Source organism: Phacochoerus africanus, chromosome X (assembly GCF_016906955.1).
Source record: "Phacochoerus africanus isolate WHEZ1 chromosome X, ROS_Pafr_v1, whole genome shotgun sequence".
NCBI lineage: Eukaryota > Metazoa > Chordata > Mammalia > Artiodactyla > Suidae > Phacochoerus > Phacochoerus africanus.
This window is the reverse complement of record NC_062560.1, coordinates 1560161-1568886: the sequence shown is the minus strand read 5'-3', so window position 1 is coordinate 1568886 and position 8726 is coordinate 1560161.

The window sequence follows — 8726 nt, the reverse complement described above, 5'->3', positions numbered from 1 at the left end:
CAGGTCCCGCTCAGTGGATTAAGGATCCAGCATTGCCATGAGCGCTGGTGTGGGTCACAGACACAGCTCTAATCTGGCGTTCCTGTGGCTGTGGTGTAGACTGGAGCATGCAGCTCTGATTCAACCCCTAGCCTGGGAACTTCCAAATGCTCTGGTTGCGGCCCTAAAAAGATAAAAAGAAAATTAATGTAGGAGTTCCCTGTCATGGCTCAGTGGTTAGCAAATCCAACTAGGAACCATGAGTTTGCGGGTTCGATCCCTGGCCTTGCTCCGTGGGTTAAGGATCCGGTGTTGCAGTGAGTTGTGGTGTAGGTCACAGATGCAGCTCAGATCTGGCCTTGCTGTGACTTGGCTGTGGTGTAGGCTGGCGGTTACAGCTCCGATTAGACCCCTAGCTTGGGACTCTCCATATGCTGCCGGAGCGGCCCTAGAAAAGGCAAAAGGAGAAAAAAACATTAATGTGTATTAGCTATTACTATAACTAAATTATACTAGCTACTATTTTATGGGCACTGTGTATATATATTGATATACTTATGAATATATTTAATATAATATATATATATGACTTCTAAAACTAAGATTAAATATATGTGACTGCAGTATATCTGTATGACTCCAGACCTTTCTCCAAAGCTGAGGTAGAATAAATCCTTCACCCAGTTTGGAGTATCCTATTACGGCAGACCCAGGAAACAAATACCCAACCTGTCTTAGCAGAAGGCAATATCCTGTACATATGAGGGTATGTACCTGCCTGATAGAATGTAAAAGAATTGATTTTAAAGTATACATATTGTAATAACTTTAAGGAGAAACCAGTTATATGTATTACAGGTATATATAGTACTAAATTAGACACAAAATAATCCTTAGAATTCTTTAGAGGGTCTGTAAGTACCTTGCTACTAACAGTCAAATAATTATTTAAAAGTTTTTATTAAATTTACCTAGATACGCAGAGAGATAAATACGTACACTTTTATTATAGGAATTATAACAAAGGATATAGTATGCTCACTTGTGTCTGTAAAGATGTGTTATAATCCAGCTTTATTACAGATGATAGAATGTACGTGGCGATTAAAACGCTTGTGGTGAGAAATATGAAAAAAAGTCCAGATACAGATGTATCAGTGTTCACGGGAAGTCGTTTCAGCGGGAGGCTTAGGAGGCTGGGCGTGTTGGGGCAGGTGAGCGTTGGCGGCGTTTCTGGTGGGGTCGGCCAGCCGGGATCTCATGGCTGGTGGGAAATCGTGCCCGGATTTCTGATGGCTCCGGAGCTGTTGCTGCTGCCGTGTGCCTTAACCACTGAGGGGCTGAGGAAAGGAGGGCGGGACCCCTGCCTGGATCCAGCTGACTCATACCCAGAAGTCGGCGGCGTGATGCTGGGCGCCCAAAGCCAGCAGAGAAGCCGCCGTCCCCCGCAGCGGGCACGCTCCCTGCTGGCTCTGTGGGTTGCGTGGACAGTCGCCAGAGTCCCTCTTAGAAAGCAGCGTGAGAGCACCCCTCCCCCAGCCCCCTTCCAGCCCTGAGTCGCCGGGCAAGGCGGGAATGACCAGGGTCGCGATAGGGATGAAACCCCGTGTGGGTGAAGTGTCCCCCGCGCACCAGCGGACGCGTCCAACCCTCGAAGCCCTGCGGCGGAAGGCACTTGGATTCGGTAAGTCATCAGGTCAAGGTCCCACCACGGGTCTGGGCATCTTCGCTTCACCTGAAAGACGCCAGATGTCTTCTGTGATCACCTGGAGAGCAGGGTTCCGGGAACCAAGGGTCCACACCCACCTGCCACCAAGTCCAAGCCGCCGCTGGGCGGAATCCGCTTCCTTAGTCCTGAGGACCCGCGGGCCTTCTTCCTGCTGTTCCCGAAGGGGCGGTTCTTGTGGAGGAGGAATTCAGAAATGGGAGGGAAACTGAGAAAGAAGAGTGAAGATTGACCGAAGTGAGAGAGACGCCTCTTAGAGAGAGGCGGGCATAGGGCCAGCAGCGCCCTGCCTTGCTGGTTACAGCGGGCTTCCTCCTGCCTGGGTGGAATATTCACCAGGAAGGGAGCGACCCTTAATTTTCACCCAGGCTCCACCTTCCCGAAGGGGGGAGGGATTTCTGCCCTTATTTAGCTGGGAGGGGAAGTGTCGTGGCCTCGGTGCATGATGGGCATTTCTTACCTGCATAGCTACTTGTGTGACCTTTTTATTGTAACGGGGGCGTCATGAGCAGCGGGTCACCTTCAGACACTGGATGTCCCTTCTCTCCTCTGCCTCCAGGGCACCTGTCACACCAGCATGTGCGGATTCTGGTCAGTCTGGAGGTTCCGGCTTTTCTTTCTCTGCCCGCAGACCCTGCTGTTGGCGAGATGTGTGGTTTCCCGCCATCTGCTCTGGGGACCCCCTTTCTCTGATCATCCCTAACGACCTGCCTGCTGGAACACAGTCTTTCTCGGTTCCACTGCTTCATGTATTCATTGGACAACGACTTATCGATCAGAGGGTCCTCGGAGACAGTCACCACGCTGCTTCCGCCAACGAGCCAGGTCAGCTGCCAGCTCACTGTCCATCCGGGGGGAGCAGGACATGCTGAGGGATGATGCCTAGGTGAAAGGCACGGCGTGGTTTCACACCCCAGCAGAGCATGATCTGAGCAAGAGTGAGGACAAGACAGGGTGACCAGAGGGGCCCGTGTGGCATCGTGGCCGGAGCGAGCTTCACTGGGGGGTGGTGTCTGTCACCGACCTGGAGGAGGTGGCAGGAGGACAGGACAGCTGTGCCCCACCCGGGAGCAGACTGTGTGGACAGTGGAAGAGGGAGGGTCCAGCCTGGCTGGATGCGGCTAAGCGGCCATGCGTGCAGGAGGACGAGGGCAGAGACGCAGGGACGGGGCCCGTGTCACCTTATTTCGACTGTGGGGTTTCTCACAGGTGAAATGGGGGCTGATGGGGATTTTTCTCACGTGGTCCTGATGCTGGCGGTGGTCCAGCCACGACCCTAGCAGTCCCCTGTCATTTCTGTGAGCAGCGACCTGCCTTGCAGTGCAAGCCCTGTGTCTTTGTTGAAGGGCTACTCGGATCGGTGGACACACATTGCCCACTGGGGCCACAAGCTGGGAATTCGGGAACGTCACCTAACCCGCCAGTTACTAATGGACAGGGCGCATAAATACTCCAGCTGCCACACCGCTGAGCCAGGACATTCCCAGAGAGGGCTTCAGGCTGTTGCCCAGAGCGTCACCATGATATTCTATCCAGAACTGTGATGTAGCTGCTCCATAATTCTTACTAAGATCAGTCCCGGCAATGTAGCCGGCTCAGCAATTCCCCTCCCCCCTTGACCAGTTCTCTCTTTGTGTCACTTCCCCGTCCCCCTCCTGGAGCCCCTGGTCCTCCCTGCATCCAACCCTCAACCCAGGCTCTGCTTGGGGAGGTGGCTGGGTGAGCCCATGACCTGAGCATGAGCAGAATCCCTCCCGTGGCTGCACTGAGGACAGACTGTGATGAGAGAGTGGGGCAGCTGGTCCAGGATGCTGTGATTGTCCATCGGGGGAAGAGGGTGGCATCAAGGCCCAGCCTGGAGACAGAGGTGGGAGGTGACAGGCAGGCTTACGGGGATGTGCTGACCAGCTGATGGAATCCGTGTGGCTGTGGATGCAGTTCCATTCCTCACTGTTCTTCCTTCTCACTCCCTCACCTTGTGTCTCCAGCTGTCCCCACACCCGGCACCTCGACCTGGCTCATGTACAGAATGGAATACTACTCAGCCATAAAAAATGAGTGAGCCAGTGCCATTTGCAGCGGGATGGGTGGCCATGGAGATGATCCTGCTACGTGAAATTAGACGAAGACAAATACAACATGACCTCACTTCTGTGTGGAATCTAAAATAGGGCAGGGCTTGTCTACAGAACAGAAACAGACTCACAGACACAGAGAACACACTTGGTGGTTGCCAAGGGGGAGGGAGTGGGATGGACGGAGAGTTTGGGGTTCGTAGATGCAAACCCTGACACTGAGAATGGATCAGCCATGAGGTTGTGCTGTGCAGCACAGGGAACCCTATCCAGTCTCTTGGGATAGACCATGATGGAAGATAATGTAAGAAAAATATGTATGTGTATGTATGACAGGGTTACCTTGCTGTGCAGCAGAATTTGGCACAGTATTGTAAGTCGACTGTACTTTAATAAAAAGAGAAACGGAACAGGGGGATTGAATGCGGCTCGAGGCTTTTGTGGAGCACCTGCAGGTGTGTGGCTCGCGGCCAGGTGCCACGGAGGCAGAATGAGGACTCCCCGCCGCAGGTGTGGTGGACACGTGGAGCAGATCCTCTGGATACCGTGTAAAACTGCAGCAAGGCTGTCTGAGGGGGAGACAGCTTTGGGGCAAGAAGACTTGCTGGTCTTTCCTGAGCTGTGGGTTTTTTCACTGAAGTAGAGTTGATGGACAATATTGTGGCAATGTCAGGTGTATGTCAAAGTGATTCGGTCATACACATATTTATGTTCTCTTTCGGATTTTTTCCATCCTGGGCTATTACAGGATACTGAGTAGAGTTCCCTGCGCTGTACAGTAGGCCCTCGTGCTTTATCTATTTTATGTAGAGTCGTGTGTCCATGTTATTCCTGAACTCCTAATTTTTCTCTCTCCCCCTCGGCAACCAGAGTCTGTTCTCCATGTCTGTGAGTCTGTTTCTGTTTCGTAGAAAAGTTCATTTTGCCACGGTTTAGATTCCACATACAAGGGTTATGTATCTATTTTATACGCAGTGCTGTGTGTCTGTTCATCGCAAACAGCCAGTGTATCCCTCCCTTGCTTTCCCCTTTAGGAACCTCAAGTCTCTCTTCTGTGGGTCTGTTTCTGTTTTGTAAATAAGCTCATCTGTGTTATATTTTAAACTCTACCTGCGGGTGATATCATACGATATGTGTCTTTCTGTGTTTGACTTCATTTAGTAAGATAGCTCTAGGTCCGTCCATGTTGGCATTATTTTGTTCTTTTTTATGGCTAATAGTCCATTGGGTACTTGTACCACCTCTTTATCTGTTCATGTATCAATGGACATTTAGGTTGTTTCCAGGTCTTGGCTGTTGTGCATAGAGCTGCTATAAACATAAGGGTGCGTGGATCTTTTCAAACTGTAGTTTTCTCTGGATATACCCCCTGGAGGGGGATTTCTGGATCATAGGGCGGTTCTAGTTTTAGGTTGTTAAAGAGCCTCCACACGTTCCTCCATCGTGGCTGCACCAATTTACATTCCCCCCAACAGTGCAGGAGGGTTCCCTTTTCTCCACACCCCCTCCAGCAGTTGTTACCTGTGGACTCAGTAACGATGGCCGTTCTGACTGGTGTGAGGTGGTACCTCACTGTAGTTTTGACCCGCATTTTTCTAATAATTACTAATGTCCAGCATCATTTCACGGGCCTGTTGACTGTCTTTCATCTTTGGAGCAATGTCTGTTTCAGTCTTCTCATTTTCTGATTGGGTTATTTGGGTTTTTTAATATAAAGCTGTACAAGATGTTTGCATGTTTTGGAGATTAATCCCTTGCTGGTCGGTTTGTTTGCACGTATTTTCTCCCATTTTGTAAGTTGTCTTTTCATTTAGTGTATGGCTTCCTTTGCTATAAAAAATAACTTACAGGTTTGATTGGGTCCCATTTCTTGTTTTTTGCTTTTATTTCTTTTGCCTTGGGAGACTGGCCTAAGAAAACTTGGCTACAGTTTATGTCAGAATATGTCTTGCTTAGGTTCTCTTCTATGGCTTTATGGTGTCATGTCTTATATTTGAGGTTTTAAGCCGTCTTGAGTTTATTTTTGTGGTGTGAGGGGGTGTTCTGACTTCATTAATGTTCATGCTGAGTAGAGCTGTGGACTGTCTGTCTTTATGTGAAATCAGTGTGTATATACTTTATCTCTCTCCATATACATTATATATGTATATATACACATATATACATATACACATGTGTACACATGTCTGTATATACACACACACATATGTATGAACATAAACACATAAATAATGAGTAGTTCCATGGTAATTCACTGAAGTAGCGTGTTTTGCAATGTGAGCCTCCAAGAAAATAAAGACATCCATCAGAAGTGGATCACCCATACAATTGCCATGTGTACAACATAGTATAATTTTCAAGGGACTATTTAATTTAGCTCAGGTGTCCCTTGTGACAGTCCTAAGGCAGGTCACATCGTCACCGTCAACACTCTTCGGGAGTTCCCGTTGTGGCTCAGCAGTAATGAACCCGACTAGTGTCCATGCGGACTCAGGTTCGACCCCTGGCCTCATTCAGTGGGTTAAGGATCTGGCGTTGCCATGAGCTGTGATGTAGGTCATAGACACAGCTCAGATCTGGCGTTGCTGTGGCTGTGGTGGAGGCCGGAAGCTGCAGCTCCAATTCGCCCTCTAGCCTGGGAACTTCCATGTGTTGCACATGAGTGCCCTAAAAGGACAATGAAAACCAACAAAAAACCCAAAAACATAATCTTCGCCTTCACCTTCATCACTGTCATCCTCACCACAAACCACCATCATCATGACGTCTTCATCCCCATCGTCCTCAACATCATTGTCACCATCACGTCCTCCCCCACTGTCGTCATCACGTCCTCCTCCACTGCAACCATCACGTCCTCCCCCATTGTCACCATCACGTCCCCCCATTGTCATCATCACATCCCCCACTGTCACCATCACGTCCTCCCCCACTGTCACCATCACGTCCTCCCCCACTGTCACCATCACGTCCTCCCCCACTGTCACCATCACGTCCTCCCCACTGTCACCATCACGTCCTCCCCCACTGTCATCATCACGTCCTCCCCCATTGTCAGCATCACTGTCGTCATCATCATCAGTCTCTTTCACCACCGTCATCGTCCCACCATCACCATCACCACGGCCGTCACCATCAGTATTGTCATCTTCCATCACCCCCGTCATCCTTCCACCGTCATTACTTTCCCCACCGTCGTCACCACCGTAAACATGGTCGTCTTCACTGTCATCACCACCATCACCGACATGTCACTGTCGTCCTCATCCGCTTCCTGACCACCATCGTTATCACCACCATCACCACTGCCATTATCGCATCACCATCACCACCATCAGCATGGTCACCGTCATCCTCATCCCCTTCCTCATCACCATCAGCATCATCTTCATCACCATCATCACCACCACTACCACCACCATCATCACCGCCGTCACCGCCATCACCGTCATCTCCCATCACAGCGTCATGATCAGGCCCCTCAGCACCATCTTTACCACCTGCTCCCATCACCATAGTCTCCGAAATCACCATCACCATCATCGCTGTCTTAAAGCTGAGCCTCAGCCAAGGTCACAGAGCTAAGAATGAATGACACAGTCACTCAAACCCAGTACCTCCCGAGACAAAGCTTTTCCCCTCTCTGCCCACGACCTTCCCATGTGCCAGAAACGTTCCTTCAAAGGCAGACACGCTCTGCCCTCTGCTCCCGTCCTCTTCTCCTCTTTCTGCTTGCCCCCTGATGCGGGGAGCCATCCTCCTGGTCCATGAGGATGGGTCTCATAACTGGGGGTGGGAGATGCAGGGTCCTGGTTCTTAGGATTGACACCAGCGTCAGACTGCATCCCTCGGGGTCCCCTTTCATGAGAGACGCTGGCATGTGCATCGCTCTTGATCAGGATTGTTTTAGGGTTTCTGTTCCTGCCAGCCCTGATCCTGATGCCGCTTGCAAGCTGCACAGACCCAGCCCACGGCCCCCTTCTCCCCATCCCTGTACACATGCCAGACCCTGCATCCTAACTGCCCTGAAGGTGGCTCGGCCATTTCCACAATCTGATTTGCTTTTAATCTAGGTTGGAAGGGATCAAAGCAGTGGCCTTGAAGGGCAGACCTGGACCGTGGCCATACAAACCCCCAGGTGGAAGACCTGGGGATTAAGCATCTGAATTGAAGGTGCTGGCTTATTGTGAGGGATGCCTGAGAATGCTTTTAAACAGTATTTTAAAAATCCAATTAATGCTAAAGTGCCCATTTTCCAGCGCTGGCCCCGCATCGAGCCAGCAAACAAAGGAGGTCTTTGGCCGCTGGCCATCTTTATCCCTCACCCCATGTTGACCATCACGATACATGAGAGAAAAGCTTCCAGCCTGCCTCCCGTAAAGCCCCCTGGGACAGTGACTGTGAAGCCATTGTCAGAGTCTAGCTGGACGTGGGAGGGGTCAGCCCAGTGCCACCAGGCTTCACTGCCCCTCTGAGATGGTGTGGTCCTTGTAGGGGCCTGCCGGATGCAGATCTGGGAGAACCCCTGATCCTGGAAGACGTTCACCTCAGGGTGTTTTGCTGGCACCGTGAGATGCCAGTGGTTAGAGGCAGTAAGTTTTGCGGCTAGGTGGCCCCTCGTGTCACAGGGAGGGCATCTTTTTTCCTTTCTTTTTCCTTTTCAGGACTGCACCTGAGGCTCATGGAAGTTCACAGGCTAGGGGTCGAAGCAGAGCTGCAGCTGCAGCAAGGCTGGATCCTTAACCAGGGATGGACCCTGCATCCTCACAGACACTATGTCAGGTTCCTAACCTGCTGAGCCACAGCATGAACGCCGAGGGGGTCCTTTTTCTTGAACTAGAGTTGACTTACAGAATTGCCTTAGCTTCAGGTGTGCAGAGCAGTGGCTCTGTTAATTTTTGCAGATTATTTTCCATCATAGTTTATTAACAGAGTAATGAAATAGT